Source organism: Bubalus bubalis, chromosome 2, assembly GCF_019923935.1.
Source record: "Bubalus bubalis isolate 160015118507 breed Murrah chromosome 2, NDDB_SH_1, whole genome shotgun sequence".
In the NCBI taxonomy this organism is placed as follows: Eukaryota; Metazoa; Chordata; class Mammalia; order Artiodactyla; family Bovidae; genus Bubalus; species Bubalus bubalis.
Window position 1 is genome coordinate 21321241 of NC_059158.1, and position 16842 is coordinate 21338082.

Below are 16842 nucleotides of genomic sequence, written 5' to 3' on the forward strand. Positions count from 1 at the left end.
CTACTTCTGCTTCATTGACTACACTAAAGCCTTTGACTCTATGCTGCTGCTGCTAAGTCGCTTCAGTCGTGTCTGACTCTGTGTGACACCATAGACGGCAGCCACTAGGCTCCCCTGTCCCTGGGATTCTCCAGGCAAGAGCACTGGAGTGGGTTGCCATTTCCTTCTCCAATGCATGAAAGTGAAAAATGAAAGTGAAGTTGCTCAGTCGTGTCTGACTCTTAGCGACCCCATGGACTACAGCCTACCAGGCTCCTCCATCCATGGGATTTTCCAGGCAAAGTACTGGAGTGGGGTGCCATTGTCTTCTCCATTTGACTTTATGGATCACAACAAACTGTGGAAAATTCTTAAAGAGATGGGAATATTAGACCACCTTACCTGCCTCCTGAGAAATCTGTATGCAGGTCAAGAAGCAACAGTTGGAACCAGACATGGAACAACAGACTGGTTCCAAATCGGGAAAGGAGCACATCAAGGCTGCATATTTTCACCCTGCTTTTTTTTTTTAACTTATATGCAGAATACATCAGATGAAATGCTGGTGTAGTGAAGCACAAACTGTAATCAAGTTTGCCAAGAGAAATATCAATAACTTCAGATATGCAGATGATACCACCCTTCTGGCAGAAAGCGAAGAGGCTCTAAAGAGCCCCTTGATGAAAGTGAAAGAAGAGATTGAAAAAGCTGGCATAAAACTGAACATTCAAAAAACTAGAATAATGGCATCTGGTCCCATCATTTCATGGCCAATAGATGTGAAAACAATGGAAACAGTGAGAGACTTTATTTTCTTGGGCTCCAGAATCACTGTAGATGGTGACTGATGTGAGAGTTGTACCATAAAGAAAGCTGAGCGCCAAAGAATTGATGCTTTTGAACTGTGGTGTTGGATAAGACTCTTGAGAGTCCCTTGGACTGCAAGAAATTAAAACCAGTCAATCCTAAAGGAAATCAGTCCTGAATATTCATTGGAAGGACTGATGCTGAAGCTGAAGCTCCAATATTTTGGCCACCTGATGTGAAGAACTGACTCATTGGAACTGACCCTGATGCTGGGAAAGATTGAAGGCGGGAGGAGGAGGGGACAACAGAGGATGAGATGGTTGGATGGCCTCACTGACTCAATGGACATGAGTTTGAGCAAGCTTCAGTAGCTGGTGATGGACAGGGAAGCCTGGCGTGCTGCAGTCCATGGGTTGCAAAGAGTCGGACAAGACTGAGTGGCTGAACTGAGGTCATAAGAACATTATTTTGCCCATATATGACTTTGGAGAGAGGGAGGTAGAGTGTGTTACTTTTTTACCCAGTGAGACCTTTAAAAGAGCAGGCTGACTGGCTTTTCATAGATTCTGCAGCCTCTCCTCTGAATGATGGGAGAGCTGTATTCCAGATTGGGACCAAAGCATAGAAACTGGATTCCCCACTTCACCAGTGAATCTTATTTTGCTGAGTTGTTTTTAATGAGTTACTTGAATTTGCTGGCAGTCGGGTTGCTTTTGGTTTTGCTTTTTGTTTTTAATTAAGAGTCATTTTTTTAATGAGCCAGCTATCAAATCCTGAAAGTAGACAGGAAAACAATCCTTGCTTTGTATCAGGAGCACAGGGTCTCTGATCTGGGACTGGAGACCTAGGATTTGTGGTTGAGTTTTCTTCCTCACCAGGTCTCTTTACATTATTGTTGTTGCTGGTCTGAGCTGAGTCCCTAAACAGGCTGTATGTGTGTGTGTGTGTGTGTGTGTGTGTGACCCTCGCAGCCCGTGTGTGTGCTCAGTGTCTGACTCAGTGATCAGTGTGCTCATATTTATATGTGTGTGACTTTGTGTGCTCAGTGTGCTCCTGTCTGACTCTTTGAGACCCCATGGACTATAGCCTGCCAGGCTCCTCTGTCCATGGGATTTCCCAGGCAAGAAGACTGGAGTGGGTTGCCGTTTCCTTCTCCATGCAGTTCCTTTACCTGGGTGGAAATTAACAAATTTTCTGATATCTTTGCCACAGCTCCTTTAGACAGAGTTTTACTATTTGGATTTCAGCCATACTCAGCGGGGAAGGAGAAACATAGCACTTTCTTTATGCCCTGGATCGAGGCTTTAAAAGGTATTTCAGCCTCAAAGACAAGGCTACAAACAGGCAGAGCCTCTCTTCCGCTTCATTTTCAGCGAGGTCGCTCTTCGGGGGTCCTTCTTCACCTCATCCTTATCCTCAACTATCAGTCTCCTTTCTGAAAACTGATATCGAGGAATTTGAGACAGATCTCGCGTGCTTTCCCCCAAGGCTGTAAGAAATTAAGCCTGGAAAATCAGTGCGGAACATACTGCAGAGCAGAAGGCGTGCCTGTAACTAAAATCAAGTGGCCCCGTGGCCCTCACCCGGAAACCTCGCATCATAGCGATGGGCAAGCTGTTCATTCCCCACTCTCGTCAACGTGCAACCTCTGACCCTCGACTGCTCTGATTTTTCAGGCAAAACTCTCAGTGGTGGATTAGGGGTCCTATATTTCCTTTGACAAAAGCCAATCGAACATGGTGTTAAAACTATCAGAGAGTGAGGGAATTTGTTTGCCCACAGATCAGAAAATAGAAAAGGGGTTGACAGTAGGGTGTCAAATTTTCCAGAAACGAATCAAAATAAAGCAACGAAACCCTAACAATTTCAATATATAATCTGCTTTAAGACAAGGAGTTAAAAACTAAACTAATGGGGCTCCGTAGCTCAGGGGTTAGAGCACTGGTCTCGTAAACCAGGGGTCGTGAGTTCGAATCTCACTGGAGCCTTGGAGCGTTGCTTTTAGAGAAAACACATGACACAAATAAAGTTGCTGTGATATATGAATTCTTGATATCTGAAATTCAGGTGTGGAAAACCTCATTTGAAATGCCACCAATACAATTAATACCAATATAAGCTTTTTGATGTGAAGAGCCGACCCATTGGAAAAGACCCTGGTGCTGGGAAAGATTGAAGGCAAAAGGAGAAGGAGCGGCAGAGGATGAAATGGTTAGATAGCATCAGTGACTCAACGGACCTGAGTCTGGGCAAACTCCGGGAGACAGTGAAGGACAGAGAAGCCTGGCATGCTGCAGTCCATGGGGTCGCAAAGAGTCGGACACGACTTAATGATTGAACAACAACAAGCCTTTTAATAAACCAGTTTCTACTGTGATTCAATTTGTTGTAACCTGGAGTCCTGACTAACTTAGGTGCTATAAGCCTAAAGAGATATTGTAATTATCGATTTTATCATACTTACTTAATGGAGTCTAAGCTTCCTTGAAGACAGGAGTCATATCTTGCTTCATATTGTATCTCAGAGCTAGATATAACAATAGAAAACTCAAAAACTGAAAAAGCAAAGAGAATAAAGACTGAAAAAACAAAACCAGAGTGTTCAAGGGTTGCAGTACAACTAGAAAAGATGTAATATGTAAGTAAGGGGAACTCGAGAAGGAGAAGAGAGAAAGTAAGAGAAGAAATATTTGAGAGAATAATGACTGGGAATTTTCCTAAAATTAATGTCAGACACCTAACCACAGGTTGAGGAAGCTCAGAGAACACCAAGAATACATAATAAGACTACAACTAGCTACTTAATTTTTAAACTACAGAAAATAAAAGATAAAGTCCTGAAAGAAGTTAGAGGGAAAAACATCTTACCCATACAGAACCAGAGATAAGAATTATATCAGACTGCTCCTCAGAAACCATGCAAGCAAGAAGACAGTGAAGTTAAAAATTTAAAATCTTGATTGGGGGGAGGGGAGGGAAACAACCCAGAGTTTTGTACCCTGCAAAATTATCCTTAGGAATCAAGAAAAATACTTTCTAAAACCAACAACACTTTAGGGAATTTGTTGCTAGACTACCTGCCTTGCAAAAACAATCAAACAAACTAAAAACATGCTAAAAGGACTTCTTAAGAGGGATGGAAAAAAAAAATAAAGGTCAGAAACTCAGGTCTATATAGACAAAGGAAGAGCACTGAAGGAGAAATAAGTGAAGATAAAATAAAAACTTGTATTTTTCTTATTCTTAATTGATTTACTATATAACAGTTTATTCAAAATAATAGTATTAACTAAGTATTTGATTATGCACGCTTATTTATACACACCTCTCTCTATATATATTTGCTTGTGTATGTCTGTATATATGTGACATGAATGACAGCAATGATACAAGGTACAGGAGAGAGGAATTGGGATTATTTTGTTGTTATAATGTATTCACGCTATTCAGGACATGATATAGTGCTATTAGTGTTATCTGAAAGTAGACTTGGGTTAGTTGTAAATATATATTGCAAACTACTGAAAAAAGTAAAAGAAGTGTAACTGTATGCTAAGATAGGAGAGAAAATAGAATCATATAAATGCTCAATTAAAACCTCAAAAGTGTAGATGACAAAAGTAGGAAGAAAGAACAAGGATAGTAAATAGAAGCCAATAATGACTTAGTAAATATTAATCCAACCACATCAATAATTACTCTGAATATTAATAGTCTAAGTACGTCAATTATATAAGGGAGTTATTATCAAGAAGACAAGAAATAATAAGTGCTGGTGAGGGTGCGGAGAAAAGGAAACCCTTCTGCACTGTAAGTGGAAATGTAAATTTATGCACTCATTATGGAAAACATCATGGAGGCTTCTAAAAAAATTAAAAATAGAACTACCATCACAATTCAGTTGCTCAGTCGTGTCTGACTCTTTGCGACCCCATGAATCGCAGCACGCCAGGCCTCCCTGTCCATCACCAACTCCCGGAGTTCACTGAGACTCACGTCCATCGAGTCAGTGATGCCATCCAGCCATCTCATCCTCTGTCGTCCCCTTCTCCTCCTGCTCCCAATCCCTCCCAGCATCAGAGTCTTTTCCAATGAGTCAACTCTTCGCATGAGATGGCCAAAGTACTGGAGTTTCAGCTTCAGCATCATTCCTTCCAAAGAAATCCCAGGGCTGATCTCCTTCAGAATGGACTGGTTGGATCTCCTTGCAGTCCAAGAGACACTCAAGAGTCTTCTCCAACACCACAGTTCAAAAGCATCAATTCTTTGGTGCTCAGCCTTCTTCACAGTCCAACTCTCACATCCATACATGACCACAGGAAAAACCATAGCCTTGACTAGACGAAACTTTGTTGGCAAAGTAATGTCTCTGCTTTTGAATATGCTATCTAGGTTGGTCATAACTTTCCTTCCAAGGAGTAAGCGTCTTTTAATTTCATGGCTGCAGTCACCATCTGCAGTGATTTTGGAGCCCAGAAAAATAAAGTCTGACACTGTTTCCACTGTTTCCCCATCTATTTCCCATGAAGTGATGGGACCAGATGCCATGATCTTCGTTTTCTGAACGTTGAGCTTTAAGCCAACTTTTTCACTCTCCACTTTCACTTTCATCAAGAGGCTTTTGAGTTCCTCTTTACTTTCTGCCATAAGGGTGGTGTCATCTGCATATTTGAGGTTATTGATATTTCTCCCAGCAATCTTGATTCCAGCTTGTGTTTCTTCCAGTCCAGCGTTTCTCATGATGTACTCTGCATATGAGTTAAATAAGCAGGGTGACAATATACAGCCTTGACGTACTCCTTTTCCTATTTGGAACCAGTCTGTTGTTCCCTGTCCAGTTCTAACTGTTGCTTCCTGACCTGCATACAGATTTCTCAAGAGGCAGGTCAGGTGGTCTGGTATTCCCATCTCTTTCAGAATTTTCCACAGTTTATTGTGATCCACACAGTCAAAGGCTTTGGCATAGTCAATAAAGCAGAAATAGATGTTTTTCTCGACCTCTCTTGCTTTTTCAATGATCCTGCAGATGTTGGCAATTTGATCTCTGGTTCCTCTGCCTTTTCTAAAACCAGCTTGAACATCTGGAAGTTCACGGTTCACATATTGCTGAAGCCTGGCTTGGAGAATTTTGAGCATTCCTTTACTAGCATGTGAGATGAGTGCAATTGTGTGGTAGTTTGAGCATTCTTTGGCATTGCCTTTCTTTGGGATTGGAATGAACACTGCCCTTTTCCAGTCCTGTGGCCACTGCTGAGTTTTCCAAATTTGCTGGCATATTGAGTGCAGCACTTTCACAGCATCATCTTTCAGGATTTGGAATAGCTCAACTGGAATTCCATCACCTCCACTAGCTTTGTTTGTAGTGATGCTTTCTAAGGCCCACTTGACTTCACATTCCAGGATGTCTGACTCTAGGTGAGTGATCACACCATCGTGATTATCTAGGTCGTGAAGATCTTTTTTGTACAGTTCTTCTGTGTATTCTTGCCATCTCTTCTTAATATCTTCTGCTTCTGTTAGGTCCATACCATTTCTGTCCTTTATCGAGCCCATCTTTGCATGAAATGTTCCCTTGGTATCTCTAATTTTCTTGAAGAGATCTCTAGTCTTTCCCATTCTGTTGTTTTCCTCTATTTCTTTGCATTGATCGCTGAAGAAGGCTTTCTTATCTCTTCTTGCTATTCTTTGGAACTCTGCATTCAGATGTTTATATCTTTCCTTTTCTCCTTTGCTTTTCGCTTCTCTTCTTTTCACAGCTATTTGCAAGGCCTCCCCAGACAGCCATTTTGCTTTTTTGCATTTCTTTTCCATGGGGATGTTCTTGATCCCTGTCTCCTGTACAATGTCATGAACCTCAGTCCATAGCTCATCAGACACTCTATCTATCAGTTCTAGGCCCTTAAATCTATTTCTGACTTCCACTGTATAATCATAAGGGATTTGATTTAGGTCATACCTGAATGGTCTAGTGGTTTTCCCTACTTTCTTAAATTTAAGTCTGAATTTGGTAATAAGGAGTTCATGATCTGAGCCACAGTCAGCTCCTGGTCTTGTTATTGTTGACTGTATAGAGCTTCTCCATCTTTGGCTGCAAAGAATATAATCAATCTGATTTCAGTGTTGACCATCTGGTGATGTCCATGTATAGAGTCTTCTCTTGTAGTGTTGGAAGAGGGTGTTTGTTATGACCAGTGCATTTTCTTGGCAAAACTCTATTAGAGTTTATTAGAACTACCATATGATTCAGCAAATTCACTTTTGGGTATTTATCTGGAACTTGAAGGAAATATCCACTTTGATGAACTAAATCAAGTTGACCCAGAGAAAGGAATCCAGAGAGATAAATACTCCAAACTTTCTGTCTTGTCTCATTCTGTTTGCCCCCTCAATTGAAACTCAAGATGAAGTTGCAGGCCAGGGGAACCCAAATTGTGGTCAGTGCAGGCCATACTTCCATAGAAAAAAGAGCAGGCAGAAATCAGAAGATTTTTTTTTTTTAACATTAACAATCCCAAGCACTTGGCTTTCTATCTACATTTTTCTTCATGCACATGATTTTATGCTTATAATGCCTACATTGTGTTAATAAAAGTCAGTTTAATATCCAGTGACATATTTATTGTGAGTCTTGTAAGTTTTCATCTCTTAAGAATAGTTCCAAAGATACTGGTTCTTCTTGTCTAGATCCAGACTTGGAATACAGCATGTGAGTGCTAAGATGAGGTTTATATAAATCACTTAGAACAATGTCTGGCCCATGATAAGCTCCATCCAACTTGTGGCTGCTATTGTTGTTTAGATGAATGCCCTCTAGAGGTTCAGGCAGAGCTAGAGGACTATGTGGTGGGAATGTAGGAGGAGATCATGTGGTGAGATGGTCATTACTAAAGGGCTATGTCGCTTCTCACTGCTCCTTACTTTAAGGTATGTTTTAAACATACGTAACAATCCAGTTTAAAGAGATTTAAAGAAAGAGGAATGTGCCTTGAACTAAAGAGCCCCTTGATGAAGGTAAAACAGGAGAGTGAAAAAACTGGCTTAATACTCAACATTCAAAAAACTAAGATCATGGCATCTGGTCCCATAACTTCATGGCAAATCGAAGGGGAAAAAGTGGAAACAGTGACAGATTTCATTTTCTTGGGCTCCAAAATCACTGTGAATGGTGACTGCAGCAGTGAAATTAAAAGATGCTTGCTCCTTGGAAGGAAAGCTATGACAAACCCAGACAGCATATTAAAAAGCAGAGACATCACTTTGCTGACCAAGGTCCATACAGTCAGAGCTATGGTTTTTCCAGTAGTCATGTATGGATGTGAAAGCTGGACCATAAAGAAGGTCGAGTGCCAAAGAATTGATGCTTTTAAACTGTGGTGTTGGAAAAGACTCTTGAGAGTCCTTTGGACAGCAAGGAGATTAAAGTAGTAAATCCTAAAGGAAATCAACCCTGAATATTCATTGGAAGGACTGATGCTGAAGCTGTAGCTTCAATACTTTGGCCACCCAATGCAAAGAGCCAATTCATTGGAAAATACCCTGATGCTGTGAAAGATTGAGGACAGAAAGAGAAGAGGGTGACAGAGGATGAGATGGTTGGATGGCATCATTGACTCAAAGGACATGAGTTTGAGCAAACTCCAGGAGATAGTGAAGGACAGGGAAGCCTGGTGTGCTATAGTCCATGGGGTCACAACGAGTCCGACACGACTAAGTAACTGAACGAGCAACAAAGATCCAGTACAGCAATGCAACAGACGCCGAAATATGGAAACAGTTCTCTCCCCTCACACTCCTTCCTGCATCTGAATGGGGATATTTGGTCAGTTGATATGAGTCCTGTTTGTTAAGTCCCGTGTGGACAGGATAGTCAGGCTATTCCATTATTTATACAATTCTCCTTCTCACTGACAGGAATTATTCCACAAAAGCCTAAAAGCCTCATATCTGGTATGTATGTGCCAGCTGCGATTACTCTACGCCAAATACAAACAAGCAAACTAACAAACAAAATTGGCCTTTATAATGAGATGCCCCAGGCAGAAAATGAAGATACTGTGTGGGTAAATTGGGTTTGCCTCTACTCTACTGGGTTGTAGAAGCAAACTACCTGGAATGAACCTCGAAAGAAGGTCGAAGCTGGTGGAGGAGCAGGGTGGGAGTGGGGGTGGGGGACACCACCTTGATCTCTGTAACATTCGGCACTTTAAGGAGCCGTTTCCTCTCTGGTTGTTTTCCCACAGGAGATGCCGGACCAGCCGGCTGGCTGTATGACTTGGAATGAGGTTTGCAAGCAGGCTCGGGAAGGATTTAGGGGAACCTGGAGGCACAGCCCGGAGATGCTGGACAGCAAGGTGGATAGTACCGCCAGAAGCGCAGCGGGTGCTGGGAAACCCGCTGGGCGAGTACAGGGCTGGCTCTGCTTCTCTGGGTCCTGATCTGGTAGGAAGCATCACGGACCAGCCAGCGGTGCGCAGTGACGCAATACCTCAGTCAAATAGCTCTTGTCTTCCACGGAAATCGTTCCCTTCTTGGAGTCAAGGCGAGGGGGAACCGGAGTTCGCCCGCCCTTTCTCCTCAGCCTTCTCTTGGGGCTTCTGAAACGAGCATCCCTGAACCCCTAGGAAATGCTGATCCTCGCGGGCCCAGAGGAAGTATCACAAACACGCTTGCGGGAGAGATGGAAGTGTCTCTGCCAAGCCAGCCGCGGCTGAGGAGGGTGGGGAGAAGAGGGTCCCCAGCAGTGCGGCGCGTTCCCGCTCTGCTTGTCTTGGGGAGCCGGCGTGCCGGTCGCTCGGGGCTCTGTAGAGTGCGCACCGAGAGCTAAGAGAAAGCATGCTCCAGTGGCGCAATCGGTTAGCGCGCGGTACTTATACAGCAGTATATGTGCGGGTGATGCCGAGGTTGTGAGTTCGAGCCTCACCTGGAGCATGTTTTCTTCCCTTTATGGTTTCAGTCTCTTTTCACTGTAATGCTTTCTTCTTTCCTCTTTAAAGATAAAAGCTTAAAAGAGGCTGTTACATTTTCCAAGGTGAGAACGCAGATATTCCCATGATTAAGGAGAATATTTGGTCGTTTTCAAACACAAAAAAATCACAAGCCGAAAGGAGGCAAATTGAGCTCGTTCAGGCATATTCGATTCTCCTCTGTCAGGAGATCCTAAAGTTAGATTGTACAGCTTCGAATGAGTCTCCCTCATCCTTTCTTCTCTCCTAGTATAAAACCATCCCTCAGATCTTTGGGAACTGAGCACGGAAGAGGACAACCTGGGTCTTACGTTCTGCCATTTCGTGCAGCCGTCACAGGGGCTCACGAATGACCAGAAGCTGCGCTCAGGCATCTTAACGTTGAGTTCCATAAGACATGCAGTGAGGTTGCTGAACTTCATCTGTGAAATATAAATGTGTTTGAGTCGAGCTCCACCGCCTACTTTACATAAACCAGACTGGGGAACAGAAATTTATCTCCCCCTGCAATGAAACATAGGTAGCTGTGTATGTATTTCTTCCTAATGTCATCAGAAAATAAACGACCTTGTTTGGCAAACGACATTCATCTGGAGGTAGTGTCTGAAATAAATGATCGTATATTGCTCTACTTTTATCCAGTCTCTCCTGGATTTCATTGTTTCACAGGGCCCTCCTTCTCTTGTGTTTCTTACGTATGGTTGTAGCCTACAGTTTCATCTCTATTTTTTCCTCATCTACTGATATACACATTTTTGTATTATATTCATTCCCTTAATTACAGCATCTTTCCAAATACTGATGATTTTAAGATTTCTTTCCCATCCAGTCCCCTCTTTTGAATCAAGACCCATGCATCCTACTGCCTACAGGATATTTCTGTTTAGACATTCTTGCAAGTCTGTAACACCAACATATGGGGAAATCATCAAACTCAAATCCACTCCCTCTCCTGTGCACTTTGTCTCAAAGGCAGCCATTCAGCAAATACTTGATGCCTGCTTTTTGGCAGATCCACTCTAGATGCTGAGATTACTATAGTGGAAAAAAAAAAATCAAATCTCTATCCTCTAGAACCTAATTTCTAGTAGGGAGAAATAAACAATGAACAACTGAACATAAATGTATTTATATATAGTTAGACAAAGTGGTAATAAGTTTATAGCGAAAAACAAAAATAGGATAAGAGGGATCAAGGATACCAGGGTTAGCGGAGTGCTATGTGATATAAGGTTGTTAGAGAAGGCCTAAGCAGTGACATTTAAGCAGAAACCTGAAGGAAATAAGGGAGAAAGTCTTGGATATATATGGTGAACGACAGGTACAGGCAGATGTAAGAACAGAGGCAAAAGTCAAGCTATGGGAATGGCGCCAGAGCATAGTTAGAGAAGAAAAAGGAAAAGAGGTCGCCCTGGCACATAGTAAATCCTCTACATATGAATCTTCAAGTTGCAGAACTTTCAAAACTGCCAATATGCATTTGCTTGTCCAGTCACATGAGTTAGTTCACTTGTCTGGCTTACATTGTCACATGCGTGCATCCTCTACAAGTGGTTGTGCTTTTGTGTATTTTATTGTACAGTACTGTATAGACTACAGTATCTTTCTTCCAAGTCTAGGGGGTCCAGAAGCAAGTGAAAAAGCATCAGTGCTGTATCTGGTACTGCTAAGAAGCACCAGGAATTGGAGGCCCAGAAAAAGGAAGAAGAGAGAAGAGGAAGAAGTAACTGAAGAAATGAAGTGATTCATGATGCAGGCAAGGGAGTTTTCTTTATCTGAGGAGGCACTGTTAGCTTTTGAGCACAGAACCTGAATCTATAATGATACACAAAGGATGTAGCAGCCATTCAGAAAGCAATACTGTGCTACAGTGTCATTTATGGTGAGAAAAAAAGAGCTACTACCCAGATAGATCACTGGATCATCTTTTAAAAGAGGGTAGATAGAATTGAATTCAGCAAGGAATCAGAACTTATGTCTTCAGTGTCAGGCATGAGTGACACTGCACCTTGCCCTCCATCTCCTATTGCTGACAATCCTTCAGCTCTACCGTCTCCCACTCCCTCCCTCCTCCAGTCAGTAGCTCTTCTTGCCTGTTCACTCCATACCAGCCCCTGAATGCCAGCTGTTGTATTGTACTACTCTACTGTGAGATTAAAATGTCTATTTTATTTTTTGTTTGTTATGTATTATTTGTGTGAAAAGTATTATAAACTTATTACAGTACAATACTATATAGCTGATTGTGTTAGTTGGGTACCTAGGTTAACTTTGTGAATAAACTGGACTTATGGACGCAGTCCTGTAATGGAAGTTATTTGTATGTCGGGACTTACTGAATTTTTCAACGGAAGAGCCTCTTTAATACTTTTTGAAACCTAGTGCCTGACATGATATTACATAATACTAGTTAATACAGTGACCAAATGATGTTTGAGGAAACAGTGTGAAAATAAAATTGCCAGAATCACAAAGAATGTCTCCAGGGGTTATTCCTGTTTCCTGTAGTGATCTCTGGCCAGTCAAGGGCTGGATTGTCTCTGATTCCCATGGCTTGATTTGGGAACTCTGTGATGACTCTGATCACACCAATTTCTGTGCAGCTAGCGGTTCAAAACAGAAAGCAACAATACAGTTCTCTAACGTTTCCTTTAAAGCAAAATGCATTTATTTAGGATGCACTAGGCATGAGGAGTTTTAGTTGTAGCATTCAAATTCTTAGTTGTGGTTTGTGGCATGTGACCAAGGATCAAGTCAGGGCCCCCCGCATTGGGAGTGTGGAGTCTTACCCCTGGACCACCTGGGAAGTCCCTTAGGTCTCTTTTATGGTAAGACATTTATATACAATAAGATTCACACATATTAAGTGTAGAGTTTGATGAATTTTGATAAGTGTATTAATTTCCTATTGCTTCTGTAACAAATTAGGACAAACTTAAATGTTGTTGTTCAGTTGCTAAATTGTGTCTGACTCTTTTTAACCCATGGACTGCAGCACACCAGGCTTCCCTGTCCTTCACTATCTCCTGGAGTTTGCTCAAACTCATGTCCATTGAGTCAGGACTGCCATCCAGCCATCTCATCCTCTGTCATCCCCTTCTCTTCCTGTCCTCAGTCTTTCCCAGCATCAGGGTCTTTCCCCAATGAGTGGGCTCTTTGCATCACGTGGCCAAAGTATTGGAGCTTCAGCTTCAGCATCAGTCCTTCTGATGAATATTGATCTCCTTTAGGGGATTGACTCGCTTGATCTCCTTCAAGTCCAAGGAACTCTCAAGAGTCTTCTCCAGCACCACAATTCAAAATCATCAATTCTTCAGTGCTCAGTCGTCTTTATGGTCTAACTCTCACACCCACACCTTACTACTGGAAAAACCATGACTTTTATTTTGTTTTCCATATTTTTAAATTTATTTACCTTGTATCTGTCTCCCAGCATCTTGGGTAATGCCCAGCATGGTGAGATACTTAGGAAGTGAAAAACCATGACTTTGACTATACGGACTTTTTTCGGAAAGCAATGTTTCTGCTTTTTAATATGCTGTATAGGTTTGTCACAGCTTTTCTTCCAAGGAGCAAGGGTCTTTTAATATCAGGGCTGCAGTCACCGTTCATAGTAATTTTCTAGCCCCCCAAAATAAGATCTCTGGTTCCTCTGCCTTTCCTAAATTCAGCGTGTACATCTGCAAGTTCTTGGTTCACATACTGCTGAAGCCTAACTTGAAGGATTTTGAGCATTACCTTGCTAGCAGTGAACTAAAATGGACAGGAATGGGTAAATTTAATGCAGATGACCATTGTATCTACCACTGTGGGCAATAATCCGTTAGAAGAAATGAAGTAGCCCTCATAGTCAACAAGAGTCCAAAATGCAGTGCCTGTGTGCAATCTCAAAAATGACAGAATGATCTCAATTTGTTTTCAAGGCAAAACATTCAACATCACAGTAATCCAAGTCTATGCCCCAATTACTAATTACTAATGCCAAAGACGGAGAAGGCAATGGCACCCCACTCCAGTACTTTTGCCTGGAAAATCTCATGGACGGAGGAGCCTGGTAGGCTGCAGTGCATGGGGTCGCTAGGAGTCGGACACAACTGAGGGACTTCACTTTCACTTTTCATTTTCATGCATTGGAGAAGGAAATGGCAACCCACTCCAGTGTTCTTGCCTGGAGAATCCCAGGGACGGGGAAGCCTGGTGGGCTGCCATCTCTGGGGTTGCACGGAGTTGGACACGACTGAAGCGACTTAGCAGCAATGCCAAAGAAGCTGAATCTGAATGGTTCTATGAAGACCTACAAGACCTTCTAGAACTAACACCAAAAAAAGATGCCCTTTTCATCACATGAAACTGGAATGCAAAAGTAGGAGGTCAAGAAATACCTGGAGTAACAGGCAAGTTTGGCCTTGGAGTACAAAATGAAGCAGGGCAAAGATTAACAGGGTTTTGGCAAGAGAATGCCCTGGTCATAGAAAACACCTTCTTCCAACAACACAAGAGAAGAAGACTGTACACACGGACATCACCAGTCAATACTAAAATCAGACTGATTACATTCTCTGCAGTTGAAGATGGCAAAGCTCTGTACAGTCAGCAATGACAAGATCTGGAGCTGACTATGGTTCAGATCATGAAATCCTTACTGCAAAATCCAGGCTTACATTGAAAAAAGTAGGGAAAACTACTAAGCCATTTGATCTAAATCAAATCCCTTATGATTATATAGTGGAGGTGACAATTAGATTCAAGGGATCAGATATGATGAACAGAGTGCCTGAAGAGCTATGGACGGAGGTTTGTAACACTGTATAAGAGGTGGTGAGCAAAACCATCGCAAACAAAAAGAAATGCAAGAAAGCAAAGTGATTGTCTGAGAAGGCCATACAAATAGCTAAGAAAAGAAGAGTAGCAAAAGGCAAAGGAGAAAGGGAAAGATATACTCAACTGAATGCAGAGTTCCAGACAATAGCGAGGAGAGATAATAAAGCTTTCTTAAGTGAACAATGCAAAGAAATAGAGATAAACAATAGACTGGGAAAGACTAGAAATCTCTTTAACAAAATTGGAAATACCATCATTTCATGCAAAGATAGGCACAATAAAGGACAGAAACGGCAAGGACCTAACAGAAGCAGAAGATTTTAAGAAGAAGTGGCAAGAATACACAAGAACTATACAAAAAAAGGTCTTAATGACCCTGAAAACCAGGATGATGTGGTCACTCACTCACCTAGAGCCAGACATCCTGGGATGTGAAGTCAAGTGGGCCTTAGGAAGCATTACTATGAACAAAGCTATACCTGTGGCGGATTCATTTTGATATTTGGCAAAACTAATACAATTATGTAAAGTTTAAAAAAAAAACAAAAAAAACAAACAACAAAGCTAATGGAGGTGATGGAATTCCAGCTGAGCTATTTAAAATTCTAAGAGATAATGCTGTTAAAGTGCTGCACTCAATATGTCAACAAATTTGGAAAACTCAGCAGTGGCCACAGGACTGGAAAAGGTCAGTTTTCCTTGCTATCCCAAAGAAAGGCAATGCCAAAGAATGTTCAAACTACTACACAATTGCCCTCATGTCAGAAGCTTAGTGGCTTAGTACAAAATTCTTGTCTTGCAGTTTGTAGATCAGAAGTCTTAAAAAGGCTCTCACTGGACTAAAACCAAGCTGTTGGCAAGTCTGTGTTCCTTCTGGAAATTCTCTTAGACAATTCTTTTTCTTGCTTTCTCTAGCTTCTAGAGGCGGCCCACATCCCTTAACTCTGGACCCCATTCATCTTCAAAGCCAGCAATTGCATTACTCTAATCTCTGCTTCCCTTGTCACATCTTCTCTGATTCTCATCTTCTTATGTCTCTCTCTTCCACTTTTTTTAGAAAACAATTTATTCATTTATTTATTTTTGGTTTCCCTCAGTCTTTGTTCCTACCTGGAGGCTTCTCTACTTGTGGTGATCTGGGGTTCCTCTTCATTTCTGTGTGTGGGCTTCCTTTTTTTGGTGGCTTCTCTTGTTGCTTCTCTTGATCTGGCTCTAGGCACATGAGTTTCATAAGTTGCAGCACTGTCTCAGTAGTTTTGGTCTGTAGGCTTTATAGTCAGGTAAGCCCACAAATTTGATTACTTAGATTAAATGAGCCCATTCTTTGGAGGATATAGTAAAAATCCCAGCAAGTTATATTATGTATATTGATAAACTGATTTTAAAGTGTATTGAAAGATCCAAAATAACCAACAGGATACTGAAGTTAACAATCTGGAGAAGGAAATGGCCACCTACTCCAGTATTTTTTCCTGGAAAATTCCATGGACAGAGGAGCCTGGTGGGTTACAGTCCATGGGGTCACAAGAGTTGGGCATGACTTAGCAGCTAAACCTCCACCACCACCACTGAAGAACAAGGTTGGAGGTCTGACATTATTTAGCTTCAAGATTTGTTATAAAACTACAGTGATCAAGACAGTATGGTATTAGTGAAAGAATAAATAAATAGATCAATGGAACAGAATAAAGAGCCTAGATACAGACCTAAACCAATCCAGTCAACTGATCTTTGACTAAGGAGCAAAGACAACTTAATAAATAATTGTATTTTCAACAAACAATTCAGAAACAACTACATGCAAAATAAAAATGAATCTAGACATAGATCCTATGTCACAAATATTAATTCAAGTAGATGATGTGCATGCACACTTAATCTCTCATTAGTGTCTAACTCTTTGCAAACCCATGGACTATAGCCCACCAGACTCCTCTGTTCATGGAATTTTCCAGGCAAGAAAACTGGAGTGGGTTGCCATTTCAAAAGTAGATGACAAGCCAGACCTAAATGTAAAATGTTAAACTTTTCTGGATAACATAGGAGAAAACCCAGCTGATCTCAGGTTTGGTGATAACTATTTACCACACTACACAGCTTACAGGATCTCAATTCAATGCTCAGGGGTTGAACCTGAGCCAGGGTAGTGAAAGCACTGAATCCTGATCACTAAACCATCAGGGAACTCCTGGTGATGACTTTTTAAAAAATATTTAATTATTTATTTGAGTGTCTTATTTGTGGCATGTGGGATCCAATCCCTCTACCAGGG

General features: G+C 41.6%; 2 non-coding genes across 2 annotated transcripts; both read left to right on the top strand.

Annotated features, from left to right (window-relative positions):
• Positions 1 to 2701: 2701 nt before the first annotated feature.
• On the top strand, positions 2702 to 2774 carry TRNAT-CGU. The gene has a single exon. It is a non-coding gene; the product is annotated as a tRNA-Thr (tRNA).
• Positions 2775 to 9620: 6846 nt separating this feature from the next.
• Positions 9621 to 9714, top strand: TRNAI-UAU. The gene is made up of 2 exons: positions 9621 to 9658; positions 9679 to 9714. It is a non-coding gene; the product is annotated as a tRNA-Ile (tRNA).
• The last annotated feature ends 7128 nt before the right edge of the window (positions 9715 to 16842 follow it).